Source organism: Polyodon spathula, chromosome 9, assembly GCF_017654505.1.
Source record: "Polyodon spathula isolate WHYD16114869_AA chromosome 9, ASM1765450v1, whole genome shotgun sequence".
Taxonomy (NCBI): Eukaryota; Metazoa; Chordata; class Actinopteri; order Acipenseriformes; family Polyodontidae; genus Polyodon; species Polyodon spathula.
The window spans coordinates 23,860,162-23,874,776 of record NC_054542.1 but is presented as its reverse complement, the minus strand read 5'-3'; the positions used below and the strand labels follow the sequence as shown (position 1 = coordinate 23,874,776).

General features: G+C 38.4%; 1 long non-coding RNA gene across 1 annotated transcript; it reads right to left on the bottom strand.

The window, feature by feature from the left end:
- Window positions 1-4,504: 4,504 nt before the first annotated feature.
- On the bottom strand, window positions 4,505-9,641 carry LOC121321230. The gene is made up of 3 exons (XR_005950920.1): window positions 9,541-9,641; window positions 5,173-5,353; window positions 4,505-4,635 (listed from the first exon to the last, which is right to left on the bottom strand). It is a non-coding gene; the product is annotated as an uncharacterized LOC121321230 (long non-coding RNA).
- Between the last annotated feature and the right edge of the window lie 4,974 nt (window positions 9,642-14,615).

Sequence of the window (14,615 nt, the reverse complement as noted above, 5' to 3'; positions counted from 1 at the left end):
GAAATTGCTAGGGGTTTTTCATCAGCTTGCAAAAACACTAAATATCAGAATAGGAAATAGTACTACAAAAATATCTTTGATATCTCAATGTCAGTCTCTGAAAGTATGAATAAAATCAATTCAGAGTGTGGAGGTCAGCAAGACGGTCAAAGCTGAACATATAGAGTTGAGCAGCTTTTTAAGTCTGTTTGTTTTTTAATCTTGCCATTCAAAGCATTTGTATGTATTTTGACATACAAATGATTACAGTAACATTTAGAATACTCATGCACTTCTAATGTAGATAGACACCTCATACATTGAACTTGGCTCAATCAAAGTTGGTACCCGTGGGCACTAAAGATACAGTGTCCTGCTGCTGTTCAAGCATACAGAGAGACAGAGGTGGTGTTGAAACGCCGGCACAGGCGCGCAGGATTTATTAACAAAAACATAAAACGAAAGTAAAATAAAGGCGGTCATGTGACGTTACCAGCGATGGTAACGCACAGAGGACAAATACAGCAAACTGTACAAAAAGTGCAAAAATAAAACACAATACCCCAAACTATAACTCAAAAGGTGCCGTGAAAACGGCAGGCCTTGCAGCAGCCCCGATCACAGCGATGGCCATGCTTTTATACTGACGCTCCGTTGAGACACGCCCACCTGCCTGCTGGAACAGCTGATTGCTTTCAGCTGCTGCTCCACGCAGACGGGTAATCGTCCACCGCGGAGCGCCACAGCAGCTAAACAATTAAATCAATATTAACAATTAACACAAAAACATACAATAAACTACATATTTCATTGTGCAAGGCTTACACTTTGCCACATGGACCTTCACTAAAAAAATCAAACAATACAGCTGTATACCACAAGTAAAGAAAAGAACTAAATCCTAAGGTTTCACAGACCCTTATTAAAAACTAATCTTGGACTGCCTAATATTATCTTAAGTAAGGTAGCCCGAGAATCTATTGTTGTAGAAGATCAACAACATTTGATACAACAACAAACATAGACTAGTCGGGTTTTCAGAAAAGACAACTTGAGGCATTTCTTGTTAAAAGTTGGTAACCAGACTTTCGAATGTGGTTGTTACCAAGCTGTAAACTGATTATTAATGCCTCTACGAAGCAGAGGTGTAGCTAGGAATGGAAATTTGTGTGGGCCCCAACTTGGGGTGGACGGGCAAGTACCTAAGGTCTGACATTACAGGAAATAGTTTACATCACAAACCTGATTGAACTCAATTAAAACTATATCTCCCTGGTGTTTGAGCAGAGCAAAGTAGCCAAGACTGAAAATGTATGGTGCAGAGTGAAGCAAGGCAAACATTTTTTGCAGTTTATAACAGTAGCTGCTCGTATGCACTACAGATACAAAGCACATGTGCATACAACCTACCGAAACAAACACACTGTGCACAATAACCGCAAAAAACGTTTCATTTGACAAAAAAAGTGCAAACAGAAACTAACAAAATCCCCACATAAAAAACTGTATTGCTTTTTTTCTTTTTTTTTCTAATCACTCGATCATTCATCCTTGATCATGACACGCTTCGGTGACTATGACTGAAGCATATGCACTTAATCACCTAATTAGTGAGACAGTTTATTGGACACTGGATAGGGAGTGATTTCAGCTGTTAAATTGCAAGCTTGAATAAAAGCAATAAAGAAAATCACAGAAAAACAAGAGAACGGTGCCTTCGTGTAGTCGTCATGTTGGAGGCTGGACTAGGGCAGGGTACTGTGGCTTGTCGTCTTCGGTGCTCACAGCCAGAAATTTCAAACCTGGTGAGACGGTCTAACCGGATACACTCTGTCAATGACAGGCAACAAACTGGGAGAAGTGTGGCTTCTAGGGCTCAGGGACCACTGAACATGCAGATGCTTGTCCAGGTACTACAACAGGAATGGGCCAGGATTCCAAAAGACAACATCTGAAACCTGGCACAAAGCATGCGGCGCAGATGTACTGCTTGTATTGCTTCCAACGGTGGCCACACACAGCACTAGCCTATGACTTTCACAGTACCCCCCGTCCCCCCATAACTTTAGACAGTAAAATGCTAATTGTTAATCAGCAGAATGAAAAGTCACTGCACCTGCTCTACAGCAGAGTTTGTCATTTTTTGATTACATTTAGTGAATTTTATCCAAATATAAGTGATAAATTTATTTTGATGCTCAGTATATATGTTGCATTGTCTAGTTTTAGCTGTTTTAATACTACAAACTTTACATCATTGAGGTCATGTCCGTGACTGGTGAAGTGCTGTACTATTGGTTCATTCATTCTTTTATTTCTAATTAATGAAAGGTGATTCTGAATTATTTTATATAAAGGTGTTCCAGTCTCTCCAACATATTTTATTTCATCACATTTTTCACAGGTTATTTCATAAACAACATTGCTATTTTTACAGTAGGTATTAGTTTTTGTGGATGTGTTCTTATGTTTAATTATATTTTTACTTTTGTCCATGTATTTACACACTTTACATGTACTAGTGCAAGTATTTGTAGAACATATTCTGTCAATTATTCTTTTATGTTTCTATGAATTAAAATATCACCTAAATTAGCTTCTCTTTTGAATGCTACAACTGGGGCCTTAAGATTTTTTTTTATTTTAATTTTCTGAATTACGTAGAATCCACAAGTGTTTCCAAACTAGCTTAGTCGTTGATAGATGAAATGGTATCCGTATTAGTCCAGAGATGATAGGCAAAGAGATGTGATACCTTTTATTGTACTAACTAAATAATAATTATTCACAAGCTTTCAAGACCTCAAAGACTAGATTTTTCTCTCGCTGTTTTCAAACACAGCTTGATGACATACCTTGTATGTGCCTTTTTATCTACTTCCTTTTATTTAATTTTACATGGTGTTGCAATTTTTTAAAAATGCTAAGGCACCATCTAGTGGATGGAGTGTCCATGACACGATTGATTTATTGGTATGCAACCCTGCCCATACTATGCAATAAATACAACGCTACATATCGGTCAAAGAGCAGGCAGACCTGACAAAGTATGTTATAGTATGGTATTCGTTTGTGTTTGTCTGTAGAACAAGTACAATACAGGTAATATACAGGTGAATGTGAAAGTTGGGGATTGTGATACTATACAATGGACTCAGTTCCACTGTATTAGAATAACCAGTCCGGTTCTGGTTTAGTTTCTGGATATAGACAAATCAACCCTGGTTTAGGGAGGAGTTTCTGACTAGACAGTTCAGCGCTTTGATTGGTTCATCTTGTCCACCCACTTTGCAAAGATCCTGGTCGTCTTGTCATACTTTGCAACATGCCCAGTGTGTACCGGAGGAAAATAAAAATGATGACAGACCGAAATGCCACTGAAGAGGCATGAACAGTGGGAAGAACAGTTGTGTATGGAGGGAACACTTTTCATAAAATGAACAACAGCATAGCTATCCAATGTTACACAAATAATACATCCTGCTCGCCAGAATATCATTGCAGAAAGTCCAAGACACAATGTTATATAGCTCCCCTGACTCCTGCTCCTTCTCTTCAGTGGCATTGAGGTCCACATTTGCCATCTTTACTACACCCAGATGCCCTTTGACCATGTGTAAAGCATGTGCAGGGTTCTACCAAAGATTGCAGAACAGATGTCAGTCACTATAGGTTGCTGATAGTGCTTTTTTGCTGAGCTCTGTCTCTGTATCTTTCTTCTTGGAAGACCACAGATGTGACGTAAGGAGACTCAGGACAAGAAGGTTTGTTAAGAGATGATAAAAATGTGGTTTTATTGAACTTTGGGCCACACAGTGACACACCAGTCATGTAGGGTTACTTTATTACAAGGCATTACATTGTAGCGTCACCCCAGGTAATGACTTGAACGAGAACATGGCAAGGACAACTATTTGTATTCCCTTATTTGTTTTACACGCTGGCCCGTTCTAATAGCGTACCAGCTCAAACTCACAACTAACTCTGTCCAGGTGAACCCCAAGCGCGCCAAACTGATCCTTCCCTTATCCCACACACTCCGGAGTCATCTCCTATCACAGCCCAAATAAAACCAGCAAAAACACCCATAGGACCCTCACCTATCAATCACTAATGCATAACATGCTATAGGTCTGCTTCCAAACCCCGTTTTTGCTGTACAACCCCATCAGGGAACAGGCAGGTCCCAAACCCAGCTTCTCCTTCAGAGAACAGGCAGGTCCCAAACCCAGCTTCTCCTATAAGCCCTATGGAGGTGATATCTATCTATCTATCTATCTATCTATCTATATATCTATCTATCTATCTATATATATACACACATACATACATACATACATACATACATACATACATACATACACACACTCCAAAATGAAATTGCAGAAAATAGTGTAGAAAACACTAGTGGAGGCTTTGAGTAAACTGTTATATGTATAATATGTATATATATATATATATATATATATATATATATATATATATATATATATATATTTTTTTTTTTTTTTTTTTTAAAACACTTACTGGTCACTTCATAATTCCACAAAAAGTAGATCATCAGTATATTATGTTGTTGTTTTCTCCATTTCACTTCGTGTTTTCTTTAGGCTCCAGATCCTCAATTCTGGTTGACTTGTACAGTCCTGTTTCACTCTGTGTATGAAAGTGAGAGAAACAACAGGTTTAAAAATCATTCAACTACCTGGTTTCCAAGACATCTCCTAAAACGACCAAACACAAACTGTTTGGGACACTGCATCTTTAAGATGACATTTAATATCTGTAAAACTGTTTCTTGTAAAACTGTTACCAGTACAACACTCCCTATTCATAAAGCGTTTACCACCATACTTCAACATGGCTCTGTCACTAAAAGGGCAAACATCTTTTTTAAATTTCTGTTCTGTTTCTTAAGTTAAAACATAACAGAGATACTGTATAACCACTCACTGCTGGAAGTTGTAGCCAGGTCATTAATGGTATGTGTGCCTCTACAGCTGAAACAAAATTAGGAGTGGAAATGAAAACAAACGCAGCGGTTCTACCAAGTTCTTTGTACGTGTTATGCAATATCTTTGTATTCGGTTTACAAACTCCGTGTATTAAAGTGCACATACAAATACGATGTTGCATAACCTGGTGTGACCCTACTGCTGAACTGAAAGAAGCAGAAAGGCACATCAGTCTTACATCAACAATTCCCTTCTCAACATCCGCTGCAAACTTCAGCGCCGCAGCCTTTGGCAGGCCTCCAGCCTTGATAATGTCTTTGACTTGTTTGCCTGCCCGGATGCAGCCGATCACCATGCCTCGCTCGAACTCTGTCAGCTTCGATCCACTGTCCATGCCTCTGCTGTGTCACTGCTGATCCCTGTCAAAGAACAAGGAAAGAGCTTCAGATCAGAGCCTGGACACGGAGTGATTAAGTCGAACTGAATAATGCACAGTAGGGGAGAATTCATTTCATGAATGTTTAAACATAGGTAATAAACATGTTCACATGTTAATACTCTAATATACTGGGAATATGTGCAATCAATAAGAAAAGCCCGCAAATCAAAGTCTAGTAGCATTTTTTTTTCCTAAATTACTGCAACATGTACAGTGGTTCCCCTTCTACAGGGCCAGCTGACCACAAAATTGGAAAAAAAAAAAAACATTCATAATTGCGCGTGTGAAGTTAGTTTTCAGGTTTGTTTTAGCGGAATAGGCTCTGCAAGGCTCCTGCTCTGCCTTGCTTCCCCACAAGCACCACTGACCCGGTTACATTTAACTAGTATAATATATATATAAAGTGCTGAAATCAATAAATCATAAAGAAAGTAATTATGGGAAAAAAAAATTAAGATGAACATTTAGAGTGGAGGCTTCATCTGGCTTCTATGACAGTGAAAAAAAGTAACGTTTAGCCTTGTTTGGCATCAGTTTCGAAGACTTGCAGATAAAACAGCAGCTTTATTTGCTGTGAATTCAACATTTCGTTCACATCATATCCAGTCTCACAGATGTCCTGATGGATACCCAGATACGCGATCGAACTGTCTAACTTTTTGATTTGGGATCCGATGCGTTCAGGTCAAAAATGCCATTCACAATCTTTCCAGGACTCCTTGGTATCTCTCAGCAAGATTGGTGCTGGCTTGGGAGAGGCTACACAAGCGACAACGCTCTGAGAAGGATTGTTATTATTTTTCATAGTGTTTTATTAGGATTAGGGATGGGAATTTTGAATAGTTTCCTATTTTAATACATAGGGTGCAATATTTTTGTGTATTCGATTACCCGAATTCTGGTCCCTTACGCTCCCAAGAATAAAAGGCAAATGTGTACAAGCAGACAGCATAACAGTGTAAGCCGGTAAAGTTTAGCCGGGGTCGCAAAGTTTACAAACAATGTCCAAGACGAGATTTCTTTGTTCCATACCCTATTTCCTTAGGCACATGTTTTTCCTTTTGTTTACTGAATTAAAATACAGAACTCAATGAGCAGCAGTCACAGTGTGTATCTCTTCCAATTAAAGCAGCATTAGCATAATATTGTGCAAACCATCAAATAATAATTTTTGCTGTAGTGTATTCAGAATAAAATAACACCTGTGATATAGCAACCTAAATATTCTACATCTGTTTAATTCTAACAAATAATATTGATAAAATAATCTTAGGGTAAATATTGTAAAAAGGCCAAAACAATAGAAACTACATTCCAACATTACAACAGTTTAACATTATAATTACAACTAGCCATCAAGTATTGACATCAGATGAATGTAAGTCAAGTTACTTTGTTAATTCAATAACCTGTAAATAATTCAAAACAAGGGTACGTGGTTGTACTTTTAATGGTCATTGCAAATGTTTCCATTCACAGAAAGTCAACAATATATGTTTTACACTGAACTGCAGTCCAGAGTTAAAAAAGAAATAATTTCCAACTGCAAGTATCTTGCATTTTCTTATTAGTCACTGCGTTGTTGTGCTTAACATTTAGTATGTCTTTATACTCATCATAATGTTAAATTACCTTTCTAATTTCAATGGTACCCAAGTTTGGATTACTTCTTTTAGCACTTGCTATATACATTATTTCATTTCAGTTCGCACATTCAAAGTTCGTCGGTGCCATGCTCCCGGAAGCTGTTTCACAACTGGCTAGCAAAAGTTGCAAAAGCTGCTGTGTACAGTCATTACACTGGAACTCATGCGGGGCTCTTAACATTAGCTAAAAACAAGGCAATAAAACTGGCAACAGAATACGATTACTGTAGAATGTTGCTATTACAAGCATTGCATAATTAATTTGGGTCCTTACTGACATAACACCTGTAAAGCGTCAGGATTAAAAAAATAAAATAAAGATGCATTTGCTTCTACCAGTAGCTAATGTACAAGGTGTTTTGTGTACTCGATATATGTAACATGCTATTCAAATATTTTTTTTTTTAAATTTATTTTCATGTAATCGTGTATTTGACTACACTGACCCATCCCTAATTAGGATTAGTACAATTCAGTTTTAGCGTTTGTACACATACATGTTCAAATCTTGAATACAGTATTTTCATTTTCCCGACAACCACACAAATGTGTGCATATATATTGAAAGACTTTGTTTAGCCACTTTCTTTTGAGATGTGGGCTCTCTTTGGTTACCATACACAGTTAGAAACATACTGAAAATAAAAACCATCATGAGAAAATATACATTGGGCCAGATTAACCAGTAAAAACATTAGCTCAGTTGCTCAAGAGGCCAGTTAACAATCTAAATGTAGAGCCCTGGAATGGGTAAAGTACCCCAGGTACAGCCCCTGGCTGTACAACACTCACCATGGTATGTTTACAACCTTTAAAAAATAAGTAATAGATTGATTGATTTGTAACGCTAAAGGAAATGCTTTGTGTAACTAATGATTATACAATGTGAATAGCGTAAATTACCAATGAAGTAGTATAATGCTGTTAATAATCCACATGGGACAATATTTTCACTTATTTTGACACTTGCTCCAATGATCAATTTTCAGTTCGCTTGCATGAATCAAGATGTGTGTTAAAGTGTCAATGTAGGAAAAATCAAACTTTTTAAATATCAAAGACGTGAGTGTTTGTTTGAAATGCAGCTTGGAGGTTTGCTGACTTTCATTTTCCGAATATGATTATCATAAGGCCATGGCTGATTTTTTCTTGAAGCCACGAAAAATAAGCTGCACGGACGACACCTGCACTTTGTGCAAAAAGTAACAGCAAACTTACCCCCCCTCCATGTAACACAGAGCCATTTCCATTTCTTAATTCTGTCAAAACAACCCACCACGAACTACTGTACACCTACCCAGTTGCATGGCCTATGGTATAGCAACAAATGCAGCTTACCTAACCAACAATGCTTAATTTTGGCACATGGCACAGAACAAGCTAAGAACACCAGAACTAACACAGGCACACATTGTACACAATAACACGGTCCTCATAAGTGCATAATAATCACACACTACTTAAAAAAGTGGAAAATATTTGTATAACATCAATATTTTGTCACATCATAGCCGAATTTAATCCAAAAAGTCTAATAGAGGCTAGGAGTTTATGATAAAGGTTTATGGTAAACACTGCTACAAAATCATGGCAGTTATCTTGTTCACCATGTAGTGTCAAATGTGAGGACTGAGGCGCTCAGTTCCCATTTACTGAACCGAGGAACCTTAAAGAACTGGGGAAAAATGCGGGGGACATTGTTTAAGTGTGCATATCATATGGACGGTTAATTAAATATGATCAGCGATGAGTGAAGCATCAGATCATTAATAAAGCTTTATATGACAATGACATTAGCATTCATAGTTAATTAACGATGTGACGTGAACTTCGATACATATGGTAAATACATTTTACTGGTTTCCGTTCATGATTGCACTAGTATTTGTTTATTTGTTTTCAGTACTTGTTAAGAAAAACTTGTAGTGTTTCATTATATTAACATCTAATTGTCCATCATTTAATCTGTAATGCAATGACTAAACTATTCTCTGTGCCTCAAACATAAGCATATTTTGAGTATAGGTTCAACTCAATTTCTAAATCGACTTTTTGCTAGTTTTTCTTTGTAAAAAATCATTTGTTCAATTTGTCAACATTAGGCTTGTTGTTAAGAGATAGAAGAAAAAACAAAACTATGCGAAAATAAACGAAAAAAGATTTTTGACTGAAAACAATTGCTGTATGTAGTATTTAAAACACACAAATGTTTCTTGGAATCAGTTCATTCATTCTCTTTCCAAAGTAATTTCATTTTCCATTTTTTAAGACACAGTACTATTCACCTTCCATTTCCGCTTTTTCTGATTGTATTTGTTCAGCCTATCTTAACAAATCACGCGCAAACGCTGTGTGTATTTCTCACCTGTGGTGGATATGCAGGGCTTATTGTATCAATCTTAATAAATACTATTCGAAAACTTGTATCAGCGTTTTCACCAGTCTGTTTTTTTTTTTAAAATATGTAAACAAACATGTTCTCAACAGTGCTTTTTATTTATTTTTTTTGGTTTTGTTTTACCTTTTCAGTTTTTTTTTTGTTTTCTTTTATCCAAGATTAGATTTGTCTCTCGCTGTTTTCAAACGCAGCTCGATGACACCTTGTACGTGTCTTTTTATCTACTTCCCTTTGGTTAATTTTACATGGTGTTGAAATTTCTTGAAAATGCTAAGGCGCCATCTACTGGATGGAGTGTCCATGACAGATTGATTTATTGGTATGCAACTCTTGGCCTATACTATACTATGCAATAAACACAACGCTACATATCGGTCAAAGAGCAAGCAGACCTGACAAAGTGTGTTATAGTATGATATTCGTTTGTGTTTGTCTGTAGAACAAGTACAATACAGGTAATATACAGGTGAATGTGAAAGTTGGGGATTGTGATACTATACAATGGACTCAGTTCCACTGTATTAGAATAACCAGTCCGGCTCTGGTTTAGTTTCTGGATATAGACAAATCAACTCCGGTTTTGGGAGGAGTTTCTGACTAGCGAGTTCAGCGCTTTGATTGGTTCATCTTGTCCACCCACTTTGCAAGGATCCTGGTCATCTTGTCATACTTTGCAACATGCCCAGTGTGTACCGGAGGAAAGTAAAAATGATGACAGATCGAAATGCCACTGAAGAGGCATGAACAGTGGGAAGAACAGTTGTGTATGGAGGGAACACTTTTCATAAAATGAACAACGGCACAGCTATCTAATGTTACACAAATAATATATCCTGCTCACCAGAATATCATTGCAGAAAGTCCAAGACACAATGTTATGTGGCTCCCCTGACTCCTGCTCCTTCTCTTCAGTGGCATTGAGGTCCACACTTGCCATCTTTACTACACCCAGATGCCCTTTGACCATGTGTAAAGCATGTGCAGGGTCCTACCAAAGATTGCAGAACAGATGTCAGAAACTATAGCTTGCTGATAGTGCTTTTTCGCTATGCTATGTGTCTGTATCTTTCTTCTTGGAAGACCACAGATATGAAGGAGACTCAAGATAAGAAGGTTCAGTTTTTTTGGGCCACACAGTGACACACCAGTCAAGTAGGGATACTTTATTACATTGTAGCGTCAGGTAATGACTTGAATGAGAACATGGCAAGACAACTATTTGTATTCCTTTATTTGTTTTACACGCTGGCCTGTTCTAATAGCGTGCCAGCTCAAACTCACAACTAACTCTGTCCAGGTGAACCCCAAGCGCATCAAACTGATCCTTCCCTTATCCCACACTCTCCGGAGTCACCTCCTATCACAGCCCAAATAAAACCAGCAAAAACACCCACAGGACCCTCACCTATCAATCACTAATGCATAACATGCTATAGGTCTGCTTCCAAACCCCGTTGTTGCTGTACAACCCCATCAGGGAACAGGCAGGTCCCAAACCCAACTTCTCCTATAAGCCCTATAGGGGTGATAGCACATTACAATATATACACACACACACCAAAATGAAATTAACCAACAGAAAAATACACACACACATTTAAAGAACACCTGTAAGATCAGGGTCCCACTGAACTCCAGTGTCTCTACAAATGTGTCAATCTATAATTGCCCATTCAGTCTAAACTCCACCACCAGTATTTTCTTTCATCTCTGCATCCTTGTTTTGTATTGACTTATACAAGCATATTTCAGTCTGCAAGAGAAAACAAATCAAACTAAAAACAATGTGTTAATTTTTTTTAGACTTTGGTCCAGGGCTATATTTGTGCAATTTAGAATATCAATGAGAAATATGGAGGTTGGCCTAGTCACATATCTTTGAAATTCAGTTTTGATGGATTGAATAAATCTTTTTCAAACATTCACATGGTTATATATTTTTGTATTTTGTAACACACATTTTAGATGCTTGAAAAAAAAAATATTGAAAAAAATTATATATATAATATATATAATATATGTCATATATAGATAATATATATATATATATATATATTTTTTAGTTTTAAAAAACAGAAACAAGTAGTTTTAGGGGTTTTATCTGAACTATCAAGGTTGTGACCTTCCAACTAACCGAAAGGATGATGGAGGCAGCACACTTACAGGTAAGGTATAATTTGTGCTACAGTTCCGCTCCGCTACTCTTTTCTGTAGGCAGCAGTGGTGTAATCGAGCACAGTAGGCAAGCTAAGTCACATGAGTCGCATCTCCTGCACAACTGCATGATTCAGTCTTTAGTCCTGTTGATGCAATGAGAAGGTACTTCTATTTCAAACTCCTTCCTTAAGAAGCCTAAAAATGCTGAGTAACTATAATTGTCTATTATATGTGTGTTACATAAGTTCAGTACACAAATAAAATGTGACTTTGTATAATTCTTAAGAAAATCTTTTTTAGTGGCATTCTGGTACCTTCCGATTTAGGACTGCACCACTGGGTATAACTGAATAGAAGAGACCAAACTCTCCCCTGTAAGTACTGTAGCTTAACATTGAACCATCTGGTTAAGCTCTAAAAAAATAAATAATTGAACTCTTGTTGCAATACCATAATAAAAATACCAGGTGACACTAAATACTTAGGGAATAACTTTATTAATACAGATTTGTGACAGTTGATGAACAAGCCTTCATTTGTTGCTGCACAATTAGCCAATCAGGCGATCAGCTTACTGCACTGACTGGGTTGTGTCGGTGGGAGCTGACATGAGTATGTAGTACTCAGATTGACAGAAATGAAATGTATGTTTCTTAAAAGTCAATATGTTTCATACACACGTTATAACTTATTTCTATATAGAGGTGCCACTGTAACCATGACGGCAGTTTTCTAGCCTCATTACCCACACACCCTTCCTCAGTCAGTGCGACATTTACCCTCAGGAGCAGCACTGCTGCACAGCCCTGTCTCGAGGGGGTGCTGAGGGGCCTGGGTCAGTGCTCAGCATCGCTGCTGTCTCACCAGACTTCAACTCCTCCCCCTTTCCATCTGTGGGAGAAAGAAAGTCAGAGATTATAAATCAATCCTTTTTCAACCTAATGTTCTCATCTGCATATGCTGGAAATAAAGTGAAGGAACCAAATCCCCTTATGAAATGTACTCAGTTGGCTTAAAAATTCAAAACTATTTACCCTTAAAGAGGAGTAAATCAGAATTGCATTCAATCTTCACCTCTTCTCTCCTTGCAGTTAAAAGTGCAAAAAAACTGAAAGACATGGTTCTATTGGTCTTTCTCTCTCCATAGCTCTCTGTTTTGTTTTTCTCCAATTCATCTGTCTTGTAAGTTCAGCCAAAGGGTAGTCAATAAAGAGCTGAGCCATGCTAATAGAGACTTAGACAGGAATGACTCCAGATCATTTAGAAGGGCTTAATTTACAGAATTAGCATTTCTCAGTCTATCTCAGCTTTAAAAAATAAATAATCATCAACATAATGAAAGGAAAGCAAAACACTAAAAATGTTTAAAACAATAAAGGCCTGATTTACCTGTATGACCACTATAAAACACTGACTATCAGGCATTATCCTGGTAGTTGACCTTGTCTTGCCTTCCTGAAACAGCCACCTATTAGGGTATGTCATATAAATCAAGGTACCATTGCGAAGTTTATAAACTGCCTGGAATTAATGTCAAGTAGGTTTAATTCCATGTATCATGAACACTGCTGAACTGATCTCCATAGAGTCTGTGAACAGCCATGAAATGAAGAGGGGCTTCAGACTGACACAAGAGGAAAATGCTATTGCTTAAGGAATAACATCAAACTCTCATGCACTCTAATACATGATATTTGCTAATCAAGTTAATCTATTAAACTAAATGAAACTACTTTAACTAGAAAATCTCCTGATGATATTGGAGTGGGGAGACAGGGTTTTATATACAATCCTGTGGTCCTGCATTCTATCTCCCAGCACAGGGCTCCCTCACCTCTACCCTGACTACATGCCGAAGCGGTGGGCTTCTCTGGCTGGTCCCCCTCGTTGACAGCTGTCCCAATCTTCCTCACCATGTAGCTGCAGGCTGTAGGATGGAAACAAGAGTGAAACAAACATGTCAACGGTGACAATGAGTTACAGGAAAGCAGCTGATGTAAAGGAAGCTAGGTTGTTGTATTGTTCCACGAATCTAGATCTGTATTAGATTCTTATAAGAAATCTGCTTTATTTTTCACTGCAATAACATCTTTTAAAAAATAATAGTTGAGCTAGTGATCAGCAAGGGTTGGGAACTTGATTATTTTAGAAGCAAAGACACAAATCTACTGCCATTATTTTTAAATAAAGGGGTATTACATAGATTTTTTTTTTTTTCTTGACACCAACCAGCATGAAGCCTGCTGAACCAGCCTGACCAGTTGAAAACCAGCACACCACCAGTTCTGACTCAGATAAACCATCTCTACTCTTTGTTGGCATTTTTCGACCTCCTCTCGAGGGAGGGCCCGCATCCGTCGGAGTGGCAGCTCCACCCTCAAGTGGGGGAGCACATTTGGCAACGGTTCAGGAAGACGCAGGTTGATCTCTTCGCCTCGGCAGAGACGACACACTGCCCCCTGTGGTACTTCCTCCACCTCTGTGATGGCCCACGAGGGTTACTCTCCCCGAATGGAGCCTGGAGATTGTATTGGAAGTTATTCACTCAGGCCCTGTTTGAGCCTATATAGTCCATTGAGTTGAAATATCTGACCATGAAGATAGCCTTCCTCTTGGCTATCACCTCCGCAAAGCTGCAGGCGTTGTCTTTGCATAGCTCTTGCATGCATATTTGGGATGATGGTAGCAGAGTGTCACTGTGTGCAAACCCTGCTTTTCTCCACGTGGTTTCAGCCTTCCACATGAGTCTGTGGAACTGAAGTCCTTCCATCTTCCACCATTTGCTTCGGCGGAGGACAGGAAGTTGAACTTGACCAGTCTGACCAGCTCTTCATCTGCCACAGGACATGGACCCTGGGTCAGCCCCTCTTGAAGCAGTGACTGTCACATTGGATTACGGACACAGTCTCTGCTGTGTATGATGGTGCTGGCTTGCCCCTGTCTGGGCAGGTAACTGCACATTCTACGAGAGGTGTGGCTATGTCATGGGCACACTTGCACCGCTGACCTGGGTCAGGCAGGGATAAGGCGTCCCTCGTATG